A 14939-nucleotide genomic window follows, 5' to 3' on the forward strand; every position below is an offset into this window, starting at 1 on the left:
TTTTTTCACATCCACGTTCTAAAAAAAGTTAAACCGTAAAAAGAAAAAGTGAGCAAAAATTGGATCGACTTCTTTGAACAGAAACACATACAAAAACAAAAAAAAAATGTCCCCATCATATACATAAGCATCACACCATAATTTTGGTAGGTAAAATTGACATAAAACGTATAAAAATGAAAATAGATTAACAGCTATAGGAAATTTAGAAGTTAGCATCGGTTAATTTTCAAACGGTTTTCTTTTGATCTCGAAACGTTTTGGAAAGTAAATTTTGGAGCTCAAACCACTAGAAAAGAATACCAAAGAAATCATCCGGAGTTGTTATAATATAATTTGATTAAACATTCAGCATGCAAACAACTATAAAAGATAAAAGCCATTTAAACAAGCCAGAGTATGACCAGAAATTCATCAGATACATGAAGATACAGAAAAGAAAATACAAAAGAGAGCGAAAACTTTTTATTTGGTGATATTTTACATTTAAATAATTCGTGCACATGTTCATTCTCACTAGAGTTATTTACAGTTCTTATCTTTCATAATTATTTAATGGTTTGACAAATTATTTCGAAAATAAATGACTTCACACACATTTGCATCCGCGGAGGAGAAATTTTAAAGGAGATAAGTATGTTCGGCTTACAGCATTCGTAAGTTGTGGCATGCTCTTCCTACTCAATCAGCACTTAAAATAAATTGCGTTGAAACTCAACTGAAGCATTGGCAAATAATCCACTAACTCATCCGGATGGCGTTTCCGGCTGTAATTGCATAAGAGATTTTTAACATTTTCTGTTTTTCCCATTCCCCAATTGTTTATATGTTGAATTTTGAATCATCCTGTGCATTTTTTCCCTGTTTTGAAAAGGCATAACGGAATCAGTTATCTATCGAGATTATCTAACAAAGGCTAACAATTATAAACATCACAAATATAGACTAAGCTGATATTTTTTGCGCAAGTAAAACATATCTTTGCTTATATCTTTAAATTGTGTTTCGCTTGTAACTAGAACAACTAATAAAATTACAATCATTATTAAAGGTAGATGTCTTTTGTGATTGATGCAAAACGTGTGCGCGGAGGTTGCGTAAAATGAAGGAAAAGAGCAAACGGACTGTAAAAATGCGTTTTATTTTGTTGTATCTTTAGCGAGACAGTCTGAGAAACTGTTATGAGAAATTATATGGTTGCCAGGTTGGTGAAGTTACAGAGTTCGCAGAGGGAAGATGCTCCGCTGCCAAAGGTGTGATTTTATAAGTACGGAACAACGTGGTTATTATGTTTAGTAACAGTTAGGCAATAAATCTATCTATTCATTGAATGACATAAGTAGAGCTTAAATGAAAGTAAAACTGTGGCTCTAATAGTGTTATTCCATAGGCAGAACTTTTAAAATAATCTAATAAATGGATAGATACATCAGAAAACATCTGATAAGAAGCGATTATGTGTTATATCTTTCAAACAGGTTCAGCGTTCAGCAATAGAGATTGGAACTGACTTATAGTGAAATGAAAAATGTTTATGTAGATGAACGTATATAATTTATTGCAATTTTACATTATTGCAATTGTTTTAATCATAGATATGTGAGCATAAATGATATGCGCGACCTGTTTTTAATACATAATGCAGCATTTGCTCGGAAAAATGCGTCTCACACCATAAATTCAGCTCTATATAATACTATTTCCACTAATAAATTTTGCTGACAAAAACTGGATTGCCGCCCATAAAGCCTGTTTCATCATTCCTGTTATTCGTTTGTCGAGTCTGTCTGTTTCACTCTTTGAAATGGACGCAACATCTTCATGTTACCACTTTCTGACAAATATGCAGCAGCAACAACTTAATCCTTTTGTTAACCAATTTAAATCATATTTCTCTTAATATGCATAATCATTTACTAGACGAATCTGAAACTTCTTTCTCTCGAAATAACACCTTCAGAGTTTCACTTTCATTCACATTACCTCACATCGACAAAGCCCAGAAAATAAAAATACCTGAACCTAGCCTGTTTAATTTTCTTTGAACAATACCATCACTAACTATTCCCAGAAAAAAAGTAGAATGAAATTTATCCTTGAAGAAATAGATTGCTAAACAGAAAGCTGAGTACTTTGATAATAATTAAGCGATGTTATTTAGCTTAATGCAATGAACCTCACACCCAGTCTCCAGTGATATCCTAATGCTGCAGTCTGCCGTCTAGAATTTTAATTGGGCAGCTCCAATCCCCAAAGACTGGCGAGACACTTGTAGTGTTAAGGACAAAAATAACTCCCTCTGCAATTTCTTTTGTCTTTATAACACCTTATGTGACTCATCATTTCTTTCATTACATCATTTCCTTAACTATTATAATAATTATTCCATTAAAAATATTAAATTATATCTGGATTATTATGAAATCAATATTATTAAACCGGAATAATTATAAATAATTTGTTTTGAATCCGTGTATGTAAATTTTTTGATTTCTAATGATAGAATTTTGATATGGATTTTTTTTTCTCTCTCAATTGCTTATGTGGTAGAATTTCGAAATTTTTTACAGCGCAATGATAAAATATTTTAATATTCTAAGAATTTTATGGAAAATTACCCGTTTAACTTTATTGATTTGATTCATAAGACAGATGCTCTTTCATACCTATTTTGGAAAACAATGAATAAAAATTTTCATAATAATTATGAAAATTAATTATGAATCCCAGTAAATACAAAAATGCAGAAAATATTAAAAATAAAAACATTAAAAAACACTTATATTCGAGTCTACTTAAATATAGCCAATAATTTCTTAAAAGAAATCTGGATATTAAAATAGAAATACTAACCTTGTGAAGTTCCCAAAACAATTCTATATCTAAGCTACACAGATATAAAATGAAAGAAAATTAAAACATATTTTTAACATGGTCAAAATTTCAATATATAGACAACATAGTTTTCAACACTTCACGCTTTTATGCGTTTTGCTAAATCATCATACTTTTTGATTAAAGAAATAGTAAACAGTTAAGTGTATTAATAAACGTCTGAATAAGAAATACTTTAATTATTTAAAATTAACTATTCACTTACTATTTTCAATACTAATTATGATATTTAATCTTCAAGATATATAAATTATTGATTACTCTGATTAGACATAAAAAAAGATTAATAAGAATCACGAATTTTTTTCATGATTCATTCTAACATAGCAAAAAATACTAATTTCTGGCCTGTTTTATTAGTATGCCATCACGGAACCGGGAACCAATAAAAGAAACACTTTTTTCTCATCCTCAAACTGACTCTAACAGTGCGTAATAAATTTTTAAAAACATTTTACTTCAAAATAACTGGAAATGTAAGCCCTGATTACGAAAGTATATGTCTTTCCTCTAAATAATGATAAGTAATAATTTAAATGCGATTACAGTGGCGACTTGTAAACTCAGAAACAAGCAAAGTTGCAAAACACCAGCGAGACTGGTTTCCCCCAAATTTTCTCGCATTAATCTTATGTCATTGGCCAAAAATAGTTACAAGACAGATTGATAGCGAACTCTTATTGGCTATTTTTTTGATCATCGATTTTTGGAGGGCAGTTAATACTCAAAGACCAGAAAACCAAAAGCGCATTCTGGGCGCTTTTTCTGAGACCGATAGAATTCAAACTTTGACACAGACCTACAATTGCATTCCAGTGAAGATCAGTCGACCAGTAACCAGTGAAGACTTCATTGTCGATTTATTAATAGATAGCTTTCCAATTCAAAAGGAACAGTATTGAAACTATTGAGTTATCTTATGCGTCAACCTGCTTAAACGGGTTACACGTAATGAATAAAGGCCAAAGTATATGACGCCCAGAAACTGTTACTATATCAGATGAACTTACTTTTTAATAAAAACCAGTTTTATCCATCTCAAGATCATTGATACTTGATATCCTCCTTTTGTTCTTAAGAAGTAAATATAGACGCTCCTTTGGTTCCACAATTTTACTTTAACTCTGTACTGTAAGACCCTAAACTTCTGTTCAACGAAATTATGATGAACGACCGAGAACTCTGGATATCACTATTAAATTTTTCTGCTTTCCTTTCAGTTGATTAATTGAATACCTGAAGTCCGTGCATTGTTTGTTAGAGACACATGCACTCACTTAGACAAGTTTGGAGAACAGCAAGTTTTTCTGAGAACATTCAAAGGATGCCCGAAGATACATTTGCTCAATGATCTTCGGCTAAGCAGTGTCTTCTTTTGCATATATATATCTTATCAGCACGGTCTATGATTGCGGTTTATGTGAGGAGTAAGAATTTTTTTTTTAAATTTTTAAAAGAGAAACTCAGACATTTCGGCATTCTGAGATACTTGAATTCATATAACCTTAAGAAAAAATATTTATATATATATTTAATTCTCAAGGTGCAGAAAACTGTAAAAATAATTTAACAATTACTAATTAATTAATTAAAGATTAGGTTACTCTCGTAAAAGTCAAGATTAATTAGGTACCCAAGAAAGATTTTATTCTCAGTAAAACTTTTATTAATGAAAAGGATAATTAGTGATAATGTTTTTGTTTCTTTCCGTAACTAACCTTCAGTAACTTTTGGGTTTGTGTGGTAATTGACTTAAATACAAATAAAGATTTGCGTCTTCAAGCATAGATCCCTTCTTGGTTGTTATTTCAACAATTTGCGTTTAAATATAACAAATGTCGTAGTGAGAAAATAAGTTTAGCTCATTACTGGACCAATTAAAGAAATGACTTAAAGAAGAAGAAAAAATTTCGATATTATCATCATGAGAGAATCCATCATCTTATAACAAAGCAAATCCACCGCGCTTGAACAGAAATAATGCTGTGAATTAAACTTTCCCTCAGTTGATATATTTTTGATATATTTAATCAACTTTTTGGTACTTTTCCTGAAGGTAAGCATTCATTAAATCAATATAATTTAATTAAATTCTGGCGAGATTTTATTTTTAAATGGCAATATCAAAATATCATATATTAAATTATAAATAATAATATATCAATTAATTTGATAAATGTTAGTAACAAAATAATTCAACATATATTAACATATATAAAAACTAAAGAAATATATATTTTTACCCATTATTCGATTAAATGTATGACTTATGGAAAAGATCTCTCAGATATTCATTACTAAACACAATGTGAGTTGATTAGCCAAAGTATAGTATTGCTTATTTTATCTGAATAAAAAGATTAATATTCCTTTGAATTTTTTTCCCCTTCATACAGTGATTATTTGTAGTAGTTCCATCATATAATTATCATAAAAATTTATCTAACTTATTAGAAGGCTTTCGTACTCTTTAGTTACTATACAGTATACAATTTATAATGCGTTATTTTCTTCCAATTTATATTACATATTTAAAGTAACAAGTATAATCATTAATTTATTTAGTAAAACATTTTAAAGCATCAAATACACATAATACTTTTTCCATAATACGTATGTCGTCTCAGAACTTTTCAATTTTGAGAAGAAACGCTTTCAATCTTTTCGTATGTAGAAACGAAGAAAGATTCTCAAAGTATTGCATTTTAACTCAGTATCGATTTTTATAGTGCTGCGCATGCGCAGTAATAAATACATTCATTCATATCACATTATTTATGAACAGAAGAATCTTTCGTCTCAAAAATAGTGCTAGAAATATTAGTAATGGACATTTATTGCCTTTCCCTAGTAAAAAAAATAAATTAGAATCTAATATTCAGAAAATTTAAATTTGACATAAATAAAAGCTGAAGAATAATTAATGTATCTATAAAATTTAATAAAAAATATTTTGTTACGAAATATCAAAATATCATTTCTACATATGCATGTTATGTATTTTAATCTTAATTTATAATTATTGTTTTCATTGTTCAACCACAATGGCTTAATTTTTTTAACGAGAGTAACGTTTGCAAAAAATATAATTAAATGATTTGCCGGCATAGGGGTAGCGCGTCTTCCCCGTGATCTGGGCGTCCCGGGTTCGAGTCCCGGTTTGGGCATGGTTGTTCTTCTGTTGTTCTATCTGTGAGATGTGTGAATGTGCCCTCCTGTAAAAAGGGGTTGTGCAAGCGAATGAGTGATGCGTGAAGTGGCAAATTCGTACTCTTGGCCCTAGTTGGCGCTGCTATAAAAAATAAGAGACGTCCCCCTCAGGCTTAAATCGCTGTCTTCGTGACGGCGGGCTTGTCAGTGGCAAGTGCCATAAGAAACAAACAAAACAAACAAATGATTTAATTTGAAACTAAATTTTTTATTTATTCAAATTGGTTATTGCTTAAATACAATTTTTAAAACTTATCCATATAAAGTGAAAATTCTTATTATTTTTACTAAACAAATTATTCAACATTAATTTAGAAATCAAGGCATTAAACTTAGACTTAATGTATTATGTCTTTTGCCACAAATATACTGGTTTTGTCTGATATGAATGAAATCCAATACACGTGCTCTTCAAAATAAGAGAAAGATCATTACTAACTTTTCAAAGTGCAAATGCTAATATGAAGTAAGCAAATTTTAGTGCTTTTCAATTATATCCTCAGAAAATATTTTCTCAGGAAAGTGTTTTTTAACCCTATTTTCATTAATTTTTAAATATTACTAATTTAATTTCAGAAAACTTTTATCAAATTTTTACTTTTAAATACCTTTACTTACTTTACTTTACTTTAAATACTTTTAAAAACTGTTATTTCGTATATAATATGTAACAATGTTTATTTTTTTACATTAAATCTGATGTAGAATTTTTGCTTCTATATTTATTTCATAGTATATGAATTTTTAAATTTAGGCGCGGAAATTTGTACTAAACCTATTCCGTTTATATATTTTTTCTACTATCAAATAAGTCGTAACGGCATCCTAATATAATATTATTCAGTAAGAAATCTAATATTTCGAGCAAACAATCTTGTCAATACGGTTGGAGTAACACAATTTACAGCACCCTTATCAGTACAATGTATGCGCTATCATACATTTATTTTATAATCACAATTGAAATTTTTTCTGGAATTATTGGGAGAGATTATTTGCATTTTCAAAATAACTGACTCGATCAAGTTATATGAAAGCATTTATTAGACACAAATGAAACATTGCAAGAGTGCACAAAACTATAATTCAGTTACGTTATGTTTTTTTTCTAAAATATAAATTTCATCGGTTTTCTTTATTATTGAGAATAAATTGCAAAGCATTTTACAACAATATGTCAATCGAAACAATGTTACTCATATTGCGTTGCAGTAGTTGAAACTGACAAATAAGCAGTAGCAAATAATTCGATCACAAATACGCTATTACTGGAATATTCTGAAAACTATAGTATGTGGCAAAATCCAATGAATTAAAATCATATTCTAGTTTTTAATTCGTATATGCAGAATTTTTGAGAAACACAATTCATAAAAGTGCAATTAAAGTCATAAAAATGTAGTTAAAAATATGCAAAACGGCCATAGCAAGCTACCAATTACAAGATTGCGATGATTAAAAAGAAAACGATTTCGAAAACTCCAAATGATATTCTCGATTCTTGATTCCACAACTTAAGGTAAGGATTAAAAGTAAGGAACAATATAATAGCGTCATCTGAAGGTGATATCATTTCATAGAAATATCGAATATCTGTCAATCAACTTAAGGCGGGTTTTTTTTATAACAAAATTCTCTTTTTTGATTTCATGTAGTAAAGAAAATTTAGTCTTAAAGCAATCATAAATTTAAAAAAGTAACGATTCCAATGGTTTTTCTAAGTTGAAAAAGTTTAGAAAAATAATTATCTCAATCAACAAAGTAAACAGCTCGTATTGTGAATTATTGTATTCCAATGTAGCGAGTGCATTTCACATTGCAATACATGATGTATACAATACGATGAATATAATGAAAAGGTTCTCTTTATCTCAAAGTATAAGTCATCAGCTTCTGCAATAAGCATAATTAGAAATGTTTTTAAGCCTAGTATTTTTCCTTATAAGCAATATTCCTTTTTCCGGTTCTTCAGCTTAGAAGATTTTGAGAGGATTCACGATTTAAAGAGCTAACAAGATGTTATTTTGTATATGATTACAAATCCGTATGTATATATGAATATAGGTAGATATATAAATGCGAGGTAATCAGATTGTAGGATGAAAAATGATGATGATATAAAAAAGGGAAAAGAAAATGCAAATTTATGAAAATAATTTCAAGAGAAAACGCAATTCTAACTGACAAGTCACAATTTAAAATTCCAATTTTGTTTAGACTCAGAGCAAATATGTTAGGCATTTTTCTTACATGTCTAAACTCATAGAGTACTTTAAAAAATGTCAAAACTTAGTATGTGTTGTTCCCTTTTACTCATTTAATGACATAGGTTATAAAATAACTCCTCGCTGTGATACCATTTTTTCTTCGATCGTTCCTTAAAAAAGATGAAAAATGGTATGATATCTCCATGATGTTTTGTGCTATTTCTAAAGCCATACATCCTCATGGATATCATAACAATGTTGTAGAACATCCTATAGTATTAAAGGTAGGAGTTTTCTGTCCACGTACACCAATAATCGATACCCTTCTGTGTTTACAAATCAGGTGGAGTAATATCCCCGTTATATTTCTGCACGGAATAGTCCAATCGATGCAAATTGTGTAACCAAACAAGAAACCTATATATTTTTGTCAAATGTTTTGTTTTATGAATAAATTGAACAAACTATCGAAAAAATAAAAAGTTAAATTCTTACATAAAGGTGATAAATGGTGTTGCATATCCTGACTCATTTTATGAGAAAATTAATCTTACTGTGAACAGAGACAACCTCCTGAAAAAACTGATTAATTGTCTAAATAACAAAACGAGATCTCAAAAATTGTAATAAATAATTTTAGCCTCCGTTGAAGTACCTGTCTGAAAATGAAGATAATTTTCTTACATTGAAAATGTCATAAAGTGTAGGAGTATGAATAATCTATTTCAAAGAATCGTTCTTCCGAATAGAAAAAAACATGAATGAACGCGGTTTATATTCGTCTCAATCTGTAGTACTAGTTACTATTACAGACAATTAGGCAAATGTCATAAAGTGTAGGAGTATGAATAATCTATTTCAAAGAATCTTTCTTCCAAATAGAAAAAACATGAATGAACGCGGTTTATATTCATCTGAATCTGTAGTACGAGCTACTATTACAGACAATTAGGCAGTCTCATTGTAAAGAAAAAAGATTTTCAAATATTTTTAAAGAATACTTGACCACTGAACATCGAGTTTGACAACTATTTACGACTTAGTGACAAATTTTGCGACATGGATGATAAAAATTGAGATTCTCGAAAATAAAAGAACGATGTAGATATCTATGTGAGAAGTCGACATATGGGGTCCTTTCTGAAAAATTCTATAGTCAGTTTTGAAGCTTAAAAAAGAAGAGCCCACGAGAAGAAGGGATTATCATTTTCAAATATTGATCGTCAGGGGTTTTCTAAGAGCACTGTTGCTGTAGGATAGAAATAATCTGCTGAGTACCTGTATGTTGTTGACTTTTGTAAGTTCTGTTTTTATGTATACTTTGGATGTGTTTTCTTATAAAATAAAGTTTCATTACTCGAGTTGATTGAATTTCTTGCTCCAAAAGTTTATAAGTGATGTTTTCTAATACACCATTATGTAATTAATGATTTGGCTGAGCTATTAGAAATTGAAAAGGTCAAAGATAACGCTTTAAAATGCATAGTTTCAATGAAAACTCTTTAAAAATGTATATAAATTCTGGTATACTTTTGCTGAGCCTCTATAACAGGAATGTAACAAAAGCATTCACATTCTTTTATATTTATTAAATAATTTTAATTCATCAATATTTATTTCAAGCATGAAGTTGATTCCAAGTCGAAAATCTTATTTAGATTAAGACGTACTTGCAATTTTCGAACTCGTAGATGATATCAAAATATTGTTATGGAAAACTCCATCCTGTAAATGTACGATAAAATATCCAACATACAAGTTCAGTAAAATATAACGATGCTTTGTTCTGCGGCACAGAATATAAAAATGCAGTAGCAAAACATAGCCAAAGTATACACAAAAATAGCACTTACAATAAACATCAGAACATAAGCTGCAAATCCTTATTAAATAATTGCAAAAGTAGAAAACGCTCGGAGTCAACTTCCTGGAGATCTATACTTCAAAGAGTAACTTCGCAAAACTACTCTGCTTTTTCGACTAGACTGCTGATTACTGATTTTCTCTTGTTGATGCATCTTCAACATGTATGGGAAAGGCACTGAATGTTCTAGAACAAACACTGGAACTCGTGCCCTAATGAAGATGTCGAAAAATTTAGAACAATTTCTTCTTTCTTTCTTTCATTCTTTCGTGACTTGTCTTGTCTTAAGGCCTTTGGTTTTGGTCTGGCATTTATTCAATATCCATTAGAACTATCTGTAAAACTCTTTTCCTTACAATTAAACTTATACCGCAACAAAGCATATTAAAAATTAGTAAAAAAATATCATTAACTTCGAACAATAATTTTTAAATCATTTATTCATCTATGTGATGATTCCAATTTTCGCTAACTCTCTTGATCCATGTTTAATGCTTCCCATTACATAAAAAAAATTCCATAACAGTAAATTTTTATTTTCTCGCATAGAAGTACGCAGAGAAAAAGGATAATTATGGTCAAGACACACTGAGTTTTCGATGTACTTCCACAGTTTGAATTTATATTTAGTTAAAAAAAAGGGGGGCGATAGTTTCCTGGTTTCTGTGCCTTGGAATAAGATAATTTAAAAGTAAGATGAAGTTGATAAATGAAATTTAGTATGCGATTCTCATACTTCACTTTTAAATCTATTGTAAGTGTTGGATGAAATCTGTCTAAAACGTATGTTTTCATCCAGGTAAATGTGTACATGATAGTTCAAAACCGCAATGACTTAGTTGGGTAAGATTCTGGTGCATGTTTATTACCTTTATTAGAATTAAGGGCATATATATCAAATTTTAGAAGAATAGGTTAAAAAAATGAAATCTTAAAATTCATATTCAGTTTCCTTTAATATAATACGAAGCTTTGTACTCAGACACATGAACACCGAATGAATGTTGTTCAAAATTTGTTGAAATCTATAGATATATCAAATTTCATTTATCTAAATTAAAGCACTTAGGAACTATCACATTAACTGAAAGATAAATAAGTATAATTTCAAAAATGCCTTTTTTGGACTTAGGAAGGTCTGAAACCAGAAGATTAATCAAAATCTCGAATTAAAATTTTTTGACATTTATAATATTTTCTCTACACTTCATACACCAGAAAATAAAAAAAGTCAGTCGCTATAGAGTACAATCACGTATCGAAAATATCCCAATTTTCATTAAACTTTGCTAACTTTTCACTAAACTATCGCAATTTTTCCTAAACATGCTCACTAAGCTCTTCAATGGTTCCTCCGATTCTGAAACTGAGCTGTAGAGCAGTTGCTAACCTTTCAGAATATGGGGAAAAGAAAGATTGAACTTTCTGAAGACTTTCCCGTTTTTTAAGAAAGAAACATTTGCCTTCAAACTTGTTCACGTTGTCAAAATCCTCGCAAAGTCAAAATCGTCGCGGCAATAACACTTCCAATATTATTTCACACTCCTCGCAATATTATTTCACTCTCCACCAGTGAGAATAATCACAAACTGGCTATTCCGACCAGCCGGAAGGCACTAGGAAAAACTGATTGACCAGACCATCGCTACACCAAAAAACTGGGGGGAACTATGGTTGAGTCCTAAGGGCCATCACCGACCACGGTACAACCTTTCCCTCAGGAAGTAAGTCCCGTCATCGATCTGAGAAGGCCAGACTCCCACTTTTTTGTGTACTCATAAGGGTGGCAAGGAATTATCATCATGCCGGAAACCATCATGCCTCAATTATGAGGTGCCCCCCGTGGAAGTAAAAGCTCAATACGAAGTTTGGCTCCTTATTCCAACTACATTTCTCAGTGTGAAATCTCCAATTTTTTTTTTTTACAAATAAAGTAATTTGCAAATTTATTATTGCAATTGAAATCTTAAAAGTATCTAAATTTCTTTCAACCTTAATTTAGTTTAGTTATATTAACTTATCTCTTAATTTTGAACCCCGGCCAGATGACGAGGAAGACACCTGAGATGGTACTCCCCCACTCTCCAAACTTCTACGCTACTCTAGAGAGAGGATATTTGGCCCCAACGGCTGAAATGTACACCAGGCCCGCTTACACGACGGTTCTTAGAGACGGTTCAGAATCGGGTCTCGAACCTGAAACTCTCCGGTCCCGAGACCTTACCAATAAGCCAGTAACTTTGAGAAGCGACACTCCATTAAATTTACATATGTTACGAAAAAAATATTTTCCCACACATTTCTGTACGACATTTTCGAATCAGTGCTATTTTGTCAAAGCAAACAAAAACAAATCTTTTCCTCATGTACGTCCTGTTTCTGAATAAACTAAACTCAGAAGAAGAAGGAAAAAAAAAACATATAAACGAATAAAAGATATGTTCTCCATGTAAACGAGAACCGTGCTTCTTGAATTCTCTGTGCCTCATTAAACGTGTAAAGTCACTTTGCTATCAACACGGAAGACCCCGCCGTGCGACAACCGATGATTTGCAGAATCCGAAAAAATCTCATGTGAAAATGATGATAAATGTATCTAAAATCCGTTAAGATATCTCCTAGAAAGCAAAGGAGAGAAGTCTGAAGTTTAAGGATCATTTGATGTTGATTCAAATCAGGATGTAAGCACCGGAAGAGCTAAACTTTCGAATCGGAAATTTAAATGCGAGATCAGGAAGGGGGATTTTTTATCGCTAATCCAGCAGCACGGCGCTTCGCCCGCGTTGTGTCGTAAACACGCGTTTAAATCGTAAACAGTTATTACTTCACCTTGTGACATTAAACGAAATTCCGGCTTAGGTGAAAGTGAGCTTGCCAAACTTCATTGCTTAAATTCTGTGCAGTAAGGTACTGAATATGGAAACATAGTTTTAACACACGTTATATTTACAGTGTGGCGTATCGAATTTTGCCATGACGACCGAAATGTTATTTAGAAAAATGCTACGAACAATATGCAGTTTTATTATTGATTGAATATTTTAATTGAATGCTAGATTCTCGCCAAGAACAAATAATTAAAATACAATGTGATATTTGAATATTAATTTTCTATATAGCCTAAGAAAAATAAATGCATATCAATTAATAGATAATATTGACCATGTCTTTAAAATAAAATGAATACGTTAAAAAGTTAAATTTTTTTCGAAAATGTCAAATAGTTTTTTTATTCTGTTTTCTTTGTTTCTAAATATTTTTTTTAATAAAATCATTTGAATTTTGCGTCTGTTATCGTTTCTTGGTAAACTACAATGAATTTTATATGCGTATATTTTACGTTTTAATGCTACACTTTCATTTTTAAATTCCATTTTTTTTATTCCTAAACTTCTATAAAATCTTCTGTCGCTAAACCTCATAGATTACATACCAAACCATGTTTTTTTGTTCAAATTTGGTAAAATAATTTCTCGATTTGTTATGTAATTTTTCAACTACAAAATAAATTTAAACTCTGTAGTTCAAAGAATCTATTGATAAAGCAGGCAACGAATCTGCTCGTTAAAAAGATTTTAAGATTTTTTTAATATTTCATAATGTAAAAACGCTGAAAATTTCATTGTCATTTATATATCGAACTCCAGTATTTCAAGTTTGGATTTTAGTGGGTGGTTTATTTCGAAGTTCAAGAATTGTGTAATATTTTTCTTAAATTATTTGCAAGAATTTGAATTAATAATTTGATAAATTTCTAAACCAAAAGATTTTTCCTTTATCCTTTTTTTTTAAACAAAAAAATATTTCTGCCATTTACCATAATACCTTTGTCTATTAACTAAAATATTTTTTGTTCCAAACTTATTTTAATTTCCCAGCTATTTGAAAAGAAAAATACAAAATAATTTATAAAATTTTTCAAAACAGACCATAAGCAATCATAAAATGTACCGCCTAGCACCACAAAGATTGCGATCGATTTTTATCTATATCTCTCCTTTTTTTGAAATTTTTCATTTTTCTGAGATTATTGATGTCAGTTGAGTTTGAAAATTGATGTATCTGATATTTTTACTGATTTACTGAGATTTTTCAATCAGGTTTTCAATAAGAAATCGAGGCCCAATTCATCAGTAGAGAAAATGGAATATAGATTTTTTTGACAGCATTTCTTTCTATTTTGCGTTTAAAACGATGCTTTCCTCGCACACCTCTTAAAATGATTAATGTATTATTAATACACTAACCATTAATATACCAGCTAATAAATAAATAACGCTTTGTTGCTGCATACCTTTCCTCAATACTTAATTATTTGATGTGGGCAAACAAGCTCCTTCGAGATGTGCAATGATGGACTGCATTTATGTTCAGAGACCCCAGGAAAATTAGCACGCTTTATTTATTAAATGGATTAAAGAATATGATTTTAGACAGGAAGAACTTTATAGAATTCATAATAATATTAATTGTTTTAAAATAACAAAAGTTATAAATTATTAAAACAATTTTTAAATACAAATTCAATATTTTGAAGCATATTTCTCCCAAAAATTATCTGAGCAAGCTTATCAGCAGCTGCAAAAGCAATCTCATGATTATACACCAAACTGATATATAAATTAATACAAATATATGGCGTGCCACATGTTATCCTGAGATTTATTATTGTTACCCTATATCTTATAGTTATTAGGATTAATTTCAAGAGCTTTGAACATAATGTGTTTAATATAAATTCAGAGGTTTTTACAGAGACTACA

Source organism: Argiope bruennichi, chromosome 3, assembly GCF_947563725.1.
Source record: "Argiope bruennichi chromosome 3, qqArgBrue1.1, whole genome shotgun sequence".
NCBI classification, from domain to species: domain Eukaryota; kingdom Metazoa; phylum Arthropoda; class Arachnida; order Araneae; family Araneidae; genus Argiope; species Argiope bruennichi.